The sequence below is a fragment of the Chiloscyllium plagiosum genome, unplaced genomic scaffold (genome assembly GCF_037043375.1).
Source record: "Chiloscyllium plagiosum isolate Xiang-an unplaced genomic scaffold, Cpla_swu_hap1 HiC_scaffold_11, whole genome shotgun sequence".
In the NCBI taxonomy this organism is placed as follows: Eukaryota; Metazoa; Chordata; class Chondrichthyes; order Orectolobiformes; family Hemiscylliidae; genus Chiloscyllium; species Chiloscyllium plagiosum.
In genome coordinates this window covers 30657881-30673939 of record NW_028270149.1, presented here as the reverse complement: position 1 = coordinate 30673939, position 16059 = coordinate 30657881, and the positions used below count along the sequence as shown (strand labels likewise).

The window sequence follows — 16059 nt, the reverse complement described above, 5'->3', positions numbered from 1 at the left end:
GACAAAATCCCCAAAACTATTCATGATCCTCACTACACCTAGCAATGAAAGGAATTATAACGAGGTAGGATGAAGAGACCTTTAAGTCTACCTTTTGTGTACTGGAGTCCTCTTCTAAACACTCAAAATCTTCTTTGGCTGCAAGAAGAGGTCAGAGGCAAAGGAAACAATCACTTTCTTTCTATTACACCTCCAACATGCCCAATGACACACTGGTACACTGAAAAGTGAGAACAGTATTTGGAGATTACATATATCCCATTAATCACTACTCTACAGAGACTCATATTACCAGAAGCACAGAGCTAGTGATACTTGCTTCCTCAAATCCTTTATTGTCTATGGTTTTAAACATATAAAGTATTATTTATTCTTTCTTTTATGGCTTTCTTACATTATGCAACTCTATCAGCTGACAGAGCAAGCATTTATTTCAAGCCAATGAACCTTTATAGTAGAGTAACAAAAAAAGTGGAACAGTTAGTTAAGAAACTAAACAATCTTTGAACCACATTTGTTGGAAATTATAATATTTTTATCTGCTGGAATAACTTTGCAAGATGTGTCACATTGCTTTTGACTGCCTTAAGCTGCCACAATAAGAAGTAATTAATAGTCTTTCCTCTATCCTCAAGCCTTTGGCTGTCCTGAACAATGGATGTTAAAAAAAAAGTCGATGGCAGAACAAAAATTGCTGGCAGACAGTCAAAAAACTTTCTTCATCAAAACCATTTTTGTGAAATCACAAGACTTGGAAGTTGCCTCAATAGCGGCTGCTTCATCAGCTTATATTGTCTTGCAATAAATCACTTCCCTATATACCTACACACAAGCACATCTAAATTAATACTAGAGAGGTAATCTCTCACACCCAAAAATTGTGGTATGCGAGTGTTGGAAAGCAAAATTTGTTTTTCCTGTCACATTTCCACATCCCCAACATCAAGTCCTCTCAAATCAGGTATCGGCAATATAGGAAAATGTCATCCATTCTGTTCAACAATGTGCTTTAACCAGTGGGCAGCAGCCTTACTTACTTGTACAGATGCTTACATGAGGAGTCTTTGTTAAGCCAGATATTGATGTGTGCTTCAAGATGCAGATAGATTTAGTTGATTATGCTACAAGATCAATTCAAGAGGTTGCTTTGAAATGTGTATGTGTACAGAGTTCTGGTGTTTCCAGTTGGATTTAATTTCAAGTACCTCAGGGGAGATTCTGCTAACTATTTGTGTGCACATCTATCCATTTTGAATGTAGATAAGCAAAAGAGACTGCATATCCCCACCCATCTGAAGCCTGATCTCTGTAATTCTGCGCAAGTGCCAAGAAAAGGATATGTGCTGTACCACAACAAGGAACGTGTTATTTGACAACATTTCAAATACAGTCAACTTCATTTTGCACACAGAGTGGAAATACCATTGGCATATGCAATACTATCTTCCTGATGTCAGCACACAGCATGTATGGTATCATAGGTTGGGCACTATGTTATTTCTTTTGTAAATATGCTGAAAATACTCCCTGTTTTCACAAAGAAACATTAAAATGAGTTGCATGGACTTTAAAGTTTGCATACATCTATTTACCATATAAAACTGTAGCCCACATTTCCAGCATGACAAAATGGCAGCCACTAAAACTAATAATAATTTATTTTGTTTAAAAATATAGTCTTTTTGAATGTTCATCCCTCAAATCTAATTACAGCTCCTTCTGTTTAAATGAGTTGGTGATTCAACTCTTTTGCAATCACAATTTAATTTTAAAATGTTTATCTTTCCTCAGAGTGCCATGCACATTGAAGATACTCCAATGATCTGTAGAGGGAAGACAACAATTCTCCATGTGTACAGGCTGTACACAGATTTCACATACTTCAGTGGTTGTGCACAATTCCGCATCCATGAGAGCTGCAAAGCTCTGCATCTCCAATGGAGCATGCACAATTTGGGCGGTGAACAGCTGCTACTATACATCTGCTCCAGTCACCAACTCCCTACAGCAAACACAAAATACCAGCTCTATCATTTCAATGTATCATAAACATCATAAGAAATTAACAATTAGGTTTTAAAGGTTTTGAGTTGCTTCTACATAAAAATGTAGGAATTCTGCTATAGTTGAGTCTTATTAGAGTCCTATCATTAAAATTGCTAAGTCAAATGGTAAATGGATTTACAATCCTCAGTGTTTGAAATACTTTGTTTAGTGAGCAGCTGCAGTATTGAGATCAGAAAATCAATAGGTTTGTCAACCAGTCTATGCAGAGTTACCTGATCAAAGCTGTGGCAATGGTGAAGTCATCACAACTCACCTTACTGTCACCAGATTAAGGAGGAGGAAATCATCAGAGGTTCCTTCTCTTAATCACGTCAAGCAGGCTTGCTTTGCTTGGACTGATGTGAGGTGATGACATAATCAGACTCAGCGGTTTATCACAGACAGTGTTTAATCTTCTCCCTTTGTCAATGGACAGTGTCAGTACACAGTGCACCTTCAGTTTCATACGACACATACAGGAAGCTGAGTAAAGTTCCATAGGGAAGATACACTAATGATACAGCTAATGAGACATGACACTTTGTAGAAACAGTCACAAGTATTCATCAATAATTAAAGACATCCCATTTGTACTTCTAATTTTCTTATTTAAACCAATGCATCCTGATAGCATACACAGTTTTATTATTGACCCAAATGCATATTCACTTACAACTAATTGTCTTATATTTGGAAGAGGAAAAGGGTAAAGGAACCAAAACATCTATCAATATATTATTTTATTATTAACATCAATTCTACCATCAACATTGGCTGTAAAGACCTGCTCCTTAGGTGAAAGAATATGTTGTAGACTGGGTTTTACACTTTCCCATGGCCCTTATACAAGCAATGCCAAGTGGGCCGGTTGAACCATTGTCAGAATTTACCTCTCGGCAGAAAAGGCTCATACCAAAGGTTCCCTGATCCCAGAGCGCAATCCCACCAAGGTGTCACAGTCACATACTCCCCTCTTCTATTGGTCTCTCAAACCCTAATACACCCCCAACTCCCTCACCAGGGCCTGCCCGTTTGGCAAAACCCTGAAACACCGATCCAAATCCTAATCAATGGCACTGTCCCCAAGTGCTGGGGAACTTCCAGCCTTTGATTGGCTGGCAGGTCTCTGAAGTATGTCATCCTGATCTAGAAGGGCAGAAACCCCACGTTCAGCCTCTTAACAGCTAATGGACAAGCAGTCAGTGGACCTCCCTTCTCATTCTTTAGTCAGGTGCAGCCTTTAGAAACTGAAGTGACAACACAGGAGCAATTCTAGCACATCCTCACACTACATAGGAGACAGTTGTTGCTGGTTATTGGAGGAGTCGGGGGGGCATTAATTTGTAAAAACACATGAAATTCCAACCCACTATAAGCATATTTATACATTCATTATATCTATCTTAACTGAAGCAGGTTTGGGAGCATCCCAGTAAGTTCCTCAGATTTTAGGAGCCTTTTAAATTGAACGTTGATTGGTTGTGTTTCTAGGGCTCAGAAAAAAACAGATAACTTAAAAAGTGGCAACAGCTACATCAAACAGATAAATCTTCCCAGCACGCATTAGGGCCAGGAGCAGTAGAAATGTTTTCCCGGATGCTCAAGTGAACCTTCTGCCACAATCAACTGTCTGACCTGTGGTCTGGCATCTTCACTCAACCCAGATCTGGAAGTCAAGGTCTCCTTCAAAGCAATCCCTCCCTCCCTCCCTCCCAACTGATAATCTGAAACCCCCCTGTGCCTCCCAACCAAGTCCCCTTCCTCCCACCCATTTCTAATTGCCGTTGGTCCCCATCGCAACTTTCTAAAGCTGGCTTTCCCACTCACTGAATCTGCTCAACTGCCAACTGAGAAATAGAATTAAAGTAATTGTCATTGAACCTTCACAAGTTTGAATAAAATCACTTCTGAATTTAAAAGAAAACAAAAATGTAAACAATTTCTGCATTGAAATAAAACAAAAAAAAAATGAAACTTTTTGAACCTTCTAGAGTTTAAGTAAAACTATTTCTGAATTTAAAAACAAAAATGTAAATTTTTCTTTCAATAAGATACTGAGATTCTGCCATTGCAATCTCTACTACCATGCAAAGATGCAACCATTTTCTTTTCGCCAACCCACAAATGTCAGGACCCATTAGTCCCACCAAAAATAGATTTGACCATGAAACCTTACACCCCCACTCTGCTCCCATCAATTGCTATTATATTATGTGATTTCATGCACACAATTTGTATAATGTAACTGCCCTATACTCATTCCATTATGCTCAAGAAATGCCTTTGTTCTTTTACTGGGAGACTTTGATACCATTTCAAATGACGGTTCAGTTTGTTGCAGATCATAGACTATTAAAATAGACTCCCTTGAGTTAAGACAATTGTCGGCTGTCTTGTGCTGTTTAAATAAGCTCTGTTTACTGTCTGCTAATTATGAAGACTTTTTTGTAAAACAAGTTGTTCGTTTTAAATCTCGTCATAAGTTGCCCCCAGTCTCCAAACTCAGTCACTGATGCAGTAGCATTAAAACTCACTTTTGCAAAAGAGCTACAATGTAATGGATGTCTGTTCATAATTATCTAGCAGTAATCTAATTTGTGGTGTCTTGAGTCGTGAAAGCAATCTTTACTTATCAACTGAATGCTATGATTATTGCTTCCAAATGACCAAGACTAAAAAGGTCAAAATGATGGGGAGTAAATGCATAATAAACTTGCTACATGATTGGAAATGAAGCCTTGTTAAAATGTATGACAGACGAAGAGTGGGTAATTACTGAATGACACATTTCACAGTTCATTGGTGGGACCAGCAATATACGCATAACGTGGATTCAGAAACTCCATGCACGGTGATCAGGTTTGCAGATGATACCAAACGAGCAATTACAAAACAATTTAATAAACTACATCCATGAGAAGATCAATGACATAGAAAATTTAATTGAAGTGTAAAGGAACGATTTTGTGAAACTTGAAAGGGTTCAGAAAAGATTTACAAAGATGTTGCCAGGGTTGGAGGATTTGAGCTATAGGGAGAGGTTGAATAGGCTGGGGCTGTTTTTCCTGGAGTGTCAGAGGCTGAGGAGTGACCTCATAGAGGTTTGTAAAATCATGAGGGGCGTGGAAAGGGTAAACAGACAAAGTCTTTTCCCTGGTGTGGGGGAATCCAGAACTAGAGGGCATAGATTTAGGGTGAGAGGGGAAAGATATAAAAGAGACCTAAGAGACAACTTTTTCATGCAGAGGGTAGTATATGCATGGAATGAGCTGCCAGAGGAAGTGGTGGAGGCTGGTACAATTGCAACATTTAAAAGGAATCTGGATGGGTATATGAATAGGAAGGGTTTAGAGGGATGTGGGCCAGGTGCTGGCAGGTGGGACTAGATTGGGTTGGGATATCTGGTCGGCATGGACAGTTGGACCGAAGGGAATGTTTCTGTGCTGTACTTCTCTATGACTATGACTCTATGACTGTACATAGGAATGAAGAATAGAAGACATGCATTCATAGAGGGTTGATGACGATTCACCACGGCACATTCGCCGCTGCCGATTAGCCACTGCCGGTTCGCCACCAGCATTTCTCCACTGGGGTCGTTTGATCTCTGGAGGGAAATATATATATGTCCTGATTGTTTTCCCTCCCACCTGTTCTTTCATACTTCTCAGTCCCCTTTATTTATACAACTACATACGACATATTGATAAAACAAAAGTGAAATAAATATGATTTTATTGGTTTATACATAAAAATGAGTTACAAACACTTGCGGTGGCGAATCATCCTCAGCGGCCAATGGGCGGTGGCGAACTGTCCTCAGCGATGATAGGGCAGTGGCTAATTGGCAGCAGCGAATGGTCCCATCCCGATTCATTAGAATGGTGCTACAACACTGAAGGTGAAGCCATGACCCTGGAAAATCTTAATACACTCAATACCAGACATAAAAACAAAATATTACAAATGCTGGAAATCAGTTGCTGGATTTCAGAAAGAACAACAAAGTGTTGGTAAAACTCAATGTTTGGCAGCATCTGTGAAGAAAAACAGGTTTAGTGTTGAGTCTTCTTCAGAAATAAAAATGAAGTGCAGGAGAAATTCAGCAAGTCTGGCAGCATCTTTGCAGAGAGACGGTAACATTTTGAGTCCAATATGATTCTTCTTCAGAACTGAAGAGAAGTCAAAACATGATGGGTTTTATTAAGTTGAAAAGCTGGGGAAGGTAACACAGAACAAAATGGAAGGTCAGGAACAGTCACAGACCAAAAGGTAGTGGTAATCGCTGTAGTAAAGAAGCAAAGCAAAGGACCAGACTAAGTCTAAGAATATAGGAGATAGCAGAATAAAGGACAGCTTTGTTTGAATTAAACAAAGATACGAAAACCAGATACAGATTAATTAGCAAAACAAATATCAAAATGGAAGGTAATGTTATATATGGGTTTGGAAGAGTTAATAGCTGGAAGAGTGTGTTGAGCACCATTCACAGTGAAGATGTCACATAGATAATAACAGAAGATAGAAAGGGCAGATTTTTCCCTTTTAAAACTAAAGAATGGCGTCAAGCAAATGAATTATCTTGCACAATCATCCATTTCATTATTTATGCAAGAAAGATGCTGGGTACATTTACTTGGCAAACCATGTAGTCAGTGAGATGGAAGTGCTCGCCACTGCTGGGACCTCCCAGCTTTTAAGGTTCCTTTGCTATGTTTAAAACCCAGCTAGACACAACATCAGATGTTGCTGGCCAGTAATCTTTTCTCACACTGTGGTGCTCACTTCTAAAGTGCTCACTGTGGTGCACACATCGCACAGAGAAAATATAAATGAGCTCCCCACTTTGTAGAGAAAGATCTTAAGGTGCTGAAGGACGGTGAGTGGAGAATAGGTCATCCTGACTGACTGCAACAAGAGGCTACATCACCAGGTACATCCAGCCCAGGATCAGCCATAGGGCTCAATGCAGTGCCAACAGAACTCAGTAATCTCCTGTGCTCCACGAGAGACAGAGTCATACCATCTTCTCCCTGCCATTGCCGATGTGATGGACTACAATCCTTAGCAATACATACATCATATCTATACAAGGGCTCACACCCACCTCATCACCTCTACAACCACTAACCACTTGTGCCCTCTGTGCTTCCTATTCACTCACAGGGGACAGCTCATCACCTCTCCTGCTCATGCATGATAACGAACTGCTCGTGCACCCACTTCCATCACACTCCATCATTCTCTCTCTCCTTGCAAGAAAAACAGACCCACAACCACAACTAAGTTTCCAAGAAAAGTATGAGCGTGGGGGATATCATCCTCAATGTGGGCAGAAGGTAATCATGCTGGCTAGGTAGGCATCAAAACAGAGAAACAGGAGCAGGCCATTCACCCCATTGAGACTATCCCTGTTCTTGGCCACCGGTGTTCAGCATCAATGGCAAGGCAAAGGGGAAAATAAAATTTGACCTCTGGAAGACAGAATGGTGCCAGAAGCCTCTTCTAGGGCAATCCAGAGGTGCCCTGCTCCTCCAACATGTCCCTGCCTATGTTTCCAAAGCATGCAGCAGCACAAGCTGAGAAGGGTAACCTTGCATCTTGGAGGGAGATCCTCAACAGGCCTGGACCATTTCAGTCATAAAGCAACAGAGGATCATCAGCCAAGTCTTTCAAATCAACAGGGCTAACTACAGAGCTAACACCTTTACCCAGCTGCAGAACCCATGCAGTGCAACTAGACATAATGGGAGGGGGAAGGAGAAGAAAACATACCCAGGGTACATGGGTGGCACGGGCACTACACCATTGTAAATACACCATCACTTTTGCCAATATATTTTCCAATTGTTAGACAGAGGGTGGTGGTGGAGGGTTGTTTTTCAGACTGGAGGCCTGTGACCAATGGAGTGCCACAAGGATCGATGCTGGGTCCTCTACTTCTTGTCATTTATATAAATGATTTGGATGTGAGAATAAGAGGTACAGTTACTAAGTTTGCAGATGACACCAAAATTGGAGGCGTAGTGGACAGCGAAGAAGGTTACCTTAGGTTACAACAGGATCTTGACCATATGGGCCAATGGGCCGAGAAGTGGCAGATGGAGTTTAATTCAGATAAATGCGAGGTGCTGCATTTAGGGAAAGCAAATCATAGCAGGACTTATACACTTAATGGTAAGGTGCTAGAGAGTGTTGCTGAACAAAGAGACCTTGGAGTGCAAGTTCATAGCTCCTTGAAAGTGGAATCGCAGGTAGGTAGAATGATGAAGAAGGCGTTTGGTATGCTTTCCTTTACTGGTCAGAGTACTGAGTACAGGAGTTGGGATGTCATGTTGTGGCTGTACAGGACATTGGTTAGGCCACTGTTGGAATATTGCGTGCAATTCTGGTCTCCCTCCTATTGGAAAGATGTTGTGAAACTTGAAAGGGTTCAGAAAAGATTTACAAGGATGTTGCCAGGGTTGGAGGATTTGAGCTATGGGGAGTGGCTGAACAGGCTAGGGCTGTTTTCCCTGGAGCGTCGGATGCTGAGGAATGACCTTATAAAGGTTTACAAAATTATGAGGGGCATGGATAGGATAAATAGACAAAATCTTTTCCCTAGGGTGGGGGAGTCCAGAACTAGAGGGTATAGGTTTAGGGTGAGAGGGGAAAAGTATAAAACGGACCTAAGGGACAATTTTTTTCACGCAGAGAGTGGTACATGTATGGAATGAGCTGCCAGAGGAAGTGTTGGGGGCTGGTTCAATTGCAACATTTAAAAGGCATTTGGATGGGTATACGAATAGGAAGGGTTTGGAGGGATATGGGCCGGGTGCTGGCAGGTGGGACTAGATTGGGTGGGGATATCTGGTCGGCATGGACGGGTTGGACCGAAGGATATGTTTCCATGCTGTACATCTCTATGACTAAATGTCTGCTGTAGTATTATTTTTGTTTTTGGATCTTATTAAATCAGACCCTGTGAGGGACAAGGGTACTCATCATAGATGCCAAACACAGAAAATGTTGCAATTGCCAAGCATTGCTGATCACTAACGAGCAGAAAGCTTCATCCATCAGCAATCCAGGAACCTCAAATGTTGAGAACTGGAGCTATGGCATTGCATTTCAATGTGGAGGTCACTGAGCCTAAAAGGCAATGTCTAGGGGATGTGCCTGCAAACATCCTACAACATTGACACCCACCTTATGGGTGGGAGAACAGGACCAGTGATGGTTCCACATATGTCAGTAGGTTGCAAGGTTGGCAGTGACATTCCAGACTTGGAGATGTTCAATGGGCAGGTCACATGTCCACAATACCTCACAAAGCACTGGTCTGGAGAGAGAACTTTACACAATGGGCTGCCTCTCACAGGTTAAACCCAGGTCATTAAGGATGTTCTAGATTATCAAGGCAATGCTACAACCTCTGCACATCCTGATCTGATGAAGGGATAGAGGTGAAGGAAGAGTCGAAAGGAGCTTCTTCAGAATTTGTGTTAACCAGCTGGCTCTCATGAGGGAAAGTGATTCATATCAGATTTTCATGGATGGTTTCTGAGTTAAACAAGTGTAGTGCCACCTCACTGCAACTTTCTCCCTAATGCTGATATAGGGCAGAGTCTATGTGACAACTTTAGCTTTGGTTCAATTGAGGATATAACTCACACATCGACATTTACAACATTTAATCTGCAATAAAAAAGGTGATAAACATGTCCTTCATACCAAGCAAGGTTCTACCAGCTAGATAAGCAACTTAGATATTGGAAAAAAATCAAAGTCTATACCCAGCTTGCTCAGTCATCCTGAAGCAGCTAGCAATACAGTTGACCTGCAACCTTGTGATTTCTCCAAACCAATATTCTTTCATCCTCTCTGGGTTAATGTCCTGATCCTCAGCCGAATTGGTATCTCTCGACTTTTTCAAGTGCATCCAGGACATTTCCCTGTTTGTCTATGAAAATTATGAGGGGCACACCATTCCACAATGATGTGGAACACTTGGATTGGAATATACTGCAAAGCCACATCAGAGAGGTCCAAGTGTAGAAACATCGGCTTCAGGAGATCTCTTTTCAGTTTCACCATGTCATTAGCAGAAGCATGTACAGCATTGTACATTGGTTCTGCATCCATCTGTACATTTTCTACAGATGTCCTGACCAGGTTTGGAGGTGGTACCCCTTGACTCCCAATAGCCATCTCTGCATGGCTAAGGACTTTGGAAGGAAGGAGTGCTACAATATGGATGAGTGTCAGGGCATTTCCCAGGATACCTGATATATACCTCTAAAATGACATTTTAATGGTTACTAATTAGTTGAGCATTAAGGGAGTGAAATCCTGCCCTTTCTCAAAGATCACTAATTGGTGAGAGGGTACTCTCAAAAGTAACATGGGTGCATCAATAGCATCCTATACATGGGGAAGCTAGTGATGGTCAAGAATCCTAAGTCCCTAGCAATTTGATTCTCTTCATTCAGGTTGAAGGTAAATGAGACAGTGGACTCTTATGAAATCAGCAGCATCAGTAAAAACCCAGATGTATATATTAAGAGAGGATTCAGAGATGGTAGAGTTCACCAGTTGTTCCCCGAAATGAGCCACTAAGATTGAAAATGAAGGGCACCTGGACTGATTTACAACTAGTCCTCAGGAATACAAGTCCTTTTCTGGCAGCAGATATAGCTGACATGATGGAACAGAATATCTTTAATCTTCTGCAGTGTTGACTTGCCAACATTTCCACATGACTGCAAGAAAACCTATAAACCCTGGTTCTCTGTCCTCCTCTGTCTGCTTTGGCTAACCATGTCCTGTAGCTTCTCCGTCTGGAGGCTGACTGGCAGCTGCTGAAAGTTGCTGTCCTTTGTTGGGCTTGCTGAAGCTCTTGTCTCTGTTGTGCCCTTCTCCTATTAATTCTCAGTAGCAGCTTCACACAAGCGATAGGTGTGGCTTCTCACTTTTTAGCTCTCTTAGTGAATAATCTGCGGGGAAAGTCAAAGAGATCATGGCAGTGTTATTGAAGTGATGCCTAAGATCTCTCAGCCACAGCATCAAGCTGCATGCTATGCCCTCACACAGAATGGCATGGAGACTTCCCAAGGAGATCACTATCATGCCTCGGTAAGGTGAAGTAGGTGAACTACCAGGACAACCATGGACTTCTGCCAGCAGACCCCCACCTCAATCTCTCCCTCAAGCAATCCTGCCACATCACAGATATTGCAGACTTAATGTTCTCTGTAAGGGTGTGGCAATTGCTATGCTTTACCTTTCAGTATATGTCAAATAGGAAAATCAGTTTCAGCTTTGAAGTTCCTTGTTACAAGATGACTTGCTGAACTTACATGACAACAAGGCAGTCTTAATGGATACAATGTAATGCTCATGATTATTTGACTCCATAATTTGTTATCTGCATTCTTTGACAATTGTTGACTTCCTGACAAAGTGAGGTTTAAAGGTAGATGGGTAAGTATTGTCCAACCAGAGAAGTGGAGGTCCTGGTGTTGGACTTGGGTGGACAAAGTTAAAAATCACATGACGCCAGGTTATAGTCAAACAGGTATATTTGGAAGTACAAGCTCTTGGAGCGCTGCTCCTTCATCAGGTAGCTACCTGACGAAGGAGCAGCCCTCCGAAAACTTGTACTTCTAAATATACCTGTTTGACTATAACCTGGTGTCATGTGATTTTTAACTTTGAGTAGTGAATGCATGATTACTACAACTACCTCTTGCAAAGCCTCAAAGTGAATGGCGCAATTACAAAGTCAGTAGAAGAAAACAGGAATTTACTTCTCCTCATTTTCATGCAATTACAGTCATTTTGTGAACTTATTGCATAACTTGTTCAAATATGCCGAAGTCCTAACTTTAAGTTCACTTCAGTGACGTGTAGCCCCTGCTGACAACCCACAAATATCTCCCCATTCATGTTCCCTCTTATGCTGCTGTCCCTGTGGTCTCAATGACCCTCCAGTCTCCCCACCACCTCTCCCAATTTTTGTTAAGCCCCCTTTCAATCACGATTAATTTGCTTGATCTATTCCCAGAACCCTGAAGGAACCATACCCTTGCTGGCACTACATCATCCACCTACAGAGTCAGGTTAACCCTGTCCTACTTAGAGCCTCCCTGTGAGAGTTTCAGTCCCCTATGAAGTCCTACCCTACTGTCTGCAACATCCCCTATTATGGTCATAATTCTCTCAGCAATCCAACACAATGAAGCCCATTCCTACATTTGAGGTGCTTTATTTCTCCAGGAGTCCATGGACATGCACTCTAAACAACATTGACCAAAACCATATTACTGACTGTGTCCTACACCCTGGACTGTTTTGCCAGGATAGTCCTGTGTAACCATGGGTAAAACATTAGCACCCCATCTAATGTAAATGAAAATGCTGGCCTGCTTACACTACACCTCAAAGACTGACCTAAGACCAAAGCCCAGACTGCAAGGGCACAAATCCCCAGTCTGACCTAGCCAACCCTCTGCATTGCAACTGAATGATCCCCTACAATGACAGTGGCAGTACCCATTAATCTGGGACCTGACTCGTCTAGCAGTCCCATCAGCTGGGATCACAACAAATGTGGCTCTTGCTGTGATCTGAGAGCCTTGAACTTAAGACAGATCTATGTGTGTTTTTTTAAAAAGAAACAGTTACGTCATGGTGCAGAACATAACACAACATGCTGTGATCAAGTTTATTGTTAAAGATTGGGTTTCAGAAAAGGCTTTGAATGTTCCAGAAAATTTTCTCGGAGTAAACATATAATAGTGAATTATTTGAAATCTTTCACAAGGCTAAATTGAGAGAATTAGCAGACAAAAGAAAATCAGTAGGTGGAAGAGACACCAAAGCAGTAAAGAAGAAAGGCTGGAACCAAATAAATCATACAAAGAAAACAACATGCTTCCATTGTAATAAGACTGGATGTAACAAAGTCAATTGCTGGAAGTTAAATCAGAGACTGAATGTTGTAGCAGGGATGTCCACAGAATCTTCAGGAAAGGGAGCATGAGGAAAGTTAATAGGTATTAAAACCATAGCAGTAATACAAACAGAAGATTCCACCAGCATTTGCTAAAAAGGGGCAGCTGTCTCAGGAATGGCATGAAAATGTTTCTTCAAATGTTGATGAAGAGAATCAGATCGTTGGAGGTTCTATATTTTAACTCTACCCGGATACATTTCCTAATGCTTCCAATCAAGCAAGTGAACCGATAAAGATGCTGACAGGCACTGCAGTTAATCAGTCACAGATGCTGGCTGATACCAACAGGGGAGGTGAGAGCTACTGCCATTGACAAAGTATGGCATTAAGGAGACCTGGCAAAAAAAAAATCGGGGTCAGTGGGAATGAGGGGGAAAACTCGCTGATGGTTCAAGTGATACCTAGCACTTAGGAACATGATTCGCTTCGCGGAAGATCAGATGATCTGAGCTCCAGGATATCTCTACAAGAATTTCTCAGGGTATTATCTTAAGACCAGACATCATTACTGACTTTCTCTGCATTATAAGGTCAGAAGTGGGGATGTTCACCGATACCTGTACAATGTTCATTACCATTTGCAACTCGTCAGATACTAAAGCAGCTCATGTTCAAAAGCAACAGTCGTACGGACTGAAAAGTGGCAAGTGACATTGTTTCTTATTGGAGATGGTCAATTCAGTGCCATTCAACCATTCATCAGAATCTGAACTGGATAATATTTATATACACTGAAAGAGCAGGTCAGAGGCTCAGAATACTGCAACAAATAAATAATCACCTGACTCCTGAAAGCCTGTTCAACATCTACAAGACACAAGCTGGGAATGTGATGGAATATTCCCACTTGCTTGGATGAGTGCAGTTCCAGGAACACGCAAGAGGCTCGACACTATCCAGGAAAAAGCAGTCTGCTTGATTGGCACCACATCCATAAATATTCCCTCCTTCCACCGCTCATTCTCAGTAGCAGCAGTGTGTAATATCTAAAAGATGCACTGCAAAAATTCACCAAAGATCCTCAGATAGCACCTTCCAAACCAGCCACCATGACCGTCTAGAAGGACAAGGGTAGCATTGGGACACCACCACATGCAATTGCCTCTAATTGGAAATATATTGTTGTTCCTTCAGTGTCAATGGGAAAAACATACTCCCCAGAGGCATTGTGCATCTACAGGACATGGACTGCAGTGGTTTAAGAAGGCACCTCCACCTTCTCAAGGGCAACTAGGATAGGCAATAAATGCTGGTCCAGCCACTTCTGATGAGTGAATACAAAAAACAATTTTACTTCTCAAGGGCTAAATTACAGAGAAGATATTAGTTGCAGGTATACATGGAGTTGACAAACCAGTCCCATTATACAGAATTGGATTAAAGTGCAAGTTAACAAATGGAGAACTCATTCTGGGAGTACTGAAATAAGTCACAAGGTATAGATTTTATGTTGGGAAATGGCCTGGCTGGTTCACAAACATTGGCCTTATGGAATATCCAACACAGGTAGAAGAAAATGGAGATGCTGCATATGAAACATCATAGATTGTTTCCTGACTATGTCATGACCTTAAAATTACACAATTATGAAAAACAAGATGGTATGGAAATTCAATTATCAGATGCAGTTTTTAAAAATCGAAACAAAAGGTATGAAGATAAAGAGAAGGAGGCTAGCAAGTTTCACCCACGTTCGTTAATGGAAATGAAATGGATTCCAAATGGAGAGTGTTATTAAAAAGCCTACTCAAAAATTGAATCAATAATTCAGTATTATAACACAGTTCCAGCAGATCACTCTATCATTGGAGAGAGCTGATTAGTGGTGAGTTTAACCTGACAGACAGCATGTCAAATATTATTACAAATATACAAAGAAATGATGAGTAATTGAGGAAAAAAATTGTTTTCAACAGGTCACCCACAGGATGGTGTCAAACTTTGAAGAGTATAATTTGAGTTTATTGTCAAGAATATCCTAATGATTGGGATAACAAAATTTCGCTGTTAGTGCTTGTCATTAGGAGTGCTTCTTAATGAGTACGCTGGATTCAATCCTATTGAACTGATATGCAAAAATGAAATGAAAGGACCAATCAAATTGATTCAGGAAAAACTGATAAAACAAAGCTCTACACTTTCAGCCTCGGTTTTGAGTTACAGACAGAAATGAACTAAAGTACGTGGGTTTGCCAAAAAAAGATTGCAGAGTGCTCAATAGACAATAAAAACACAAGTAGATAAAAAGGCCAAAATCTAAAATTTTACTACTGGAGAAAAGACACCTGGGGAATCATTAAAAGCAAAAGTTAGTGGGCATTATCAAATGAGAAAAGAAACTCAATGGTGTGAATTATGTAATGAGTAATCTAGACAGAAGGTATAATCTGTGAGAGTATTATGTTAATATGTTCAACAGATATTATGATAGGAAAGATAATCAGGAGAAAAGTGTAGTAAAAGAAATGGGGAGTGAAGACAAAGTTCCAGAACAATTGGAGAATGAATCAGAAATTCAAAATTCAAACATGGATCCACGAGCAATCATATTGGCTAATACCAATGTGCTTAAAACAGTGCATAGCATAATATTTTATATTCCAGTAAACTACTGAAATGATTTACAAAGTAAATTTACAGACTTATAAATTAATTTGTGTGAATGGGTCAGGAAAAACATCCTTTGCTATTCATTACATCAGTGGAGGGAATGCATTAACTATGAAAAGCATCTTTACAGACTCAATCCAGAGAAACAAACTCAAGTGAGCAAAGAGATGATTTTCATGATGAACAATTACGTTATAGAAGCTGGAGCTCACACATCATTATTATGCTAAAATCATGTTGCAAAGATTCAACCTTGGTCATTGCAAAGTCAACACAGTAACAAAAACAGATTCATATCCTATTCCAAGACTGAAGGATTGCACTGAATGAATTGAACATGGATTATTCATAATCAAAACTGACCTGTTGAAAGAATATTGGAAAGGGCCATTGACAGATGGAGT

General features: G+C 40.8%; 1 protein-coding gene across 7 annotated transcripts in view; it reads right to left on the bottom strand.

Moving 5' to 3' along the window:
* Positions 1-16059, bottom strand: part of LOC122557329 (actin-binding protein WASF3-like) — a 120369-nt gene that overhangs the window by 67746 nt on the left and 36564 nt on the right. For 2 of the 7 annotated variants that reach the window (XM_043704916.2, XM_043704918.2), the window contains one exon: positions 92-138. The exons of 4 other annotated variants lie outside the window; for them this stretch is intronic. The gene's annotated coding sequence lies outside the window, so the exon portion shown is untranslated. Of the gene's footprint in view, positions 1-79; positions 139-16059 lie in introns of all 7 variants that reach the window. One more of the 7 variants, XM_043704920.2, reaches the window with a different exon arrangement.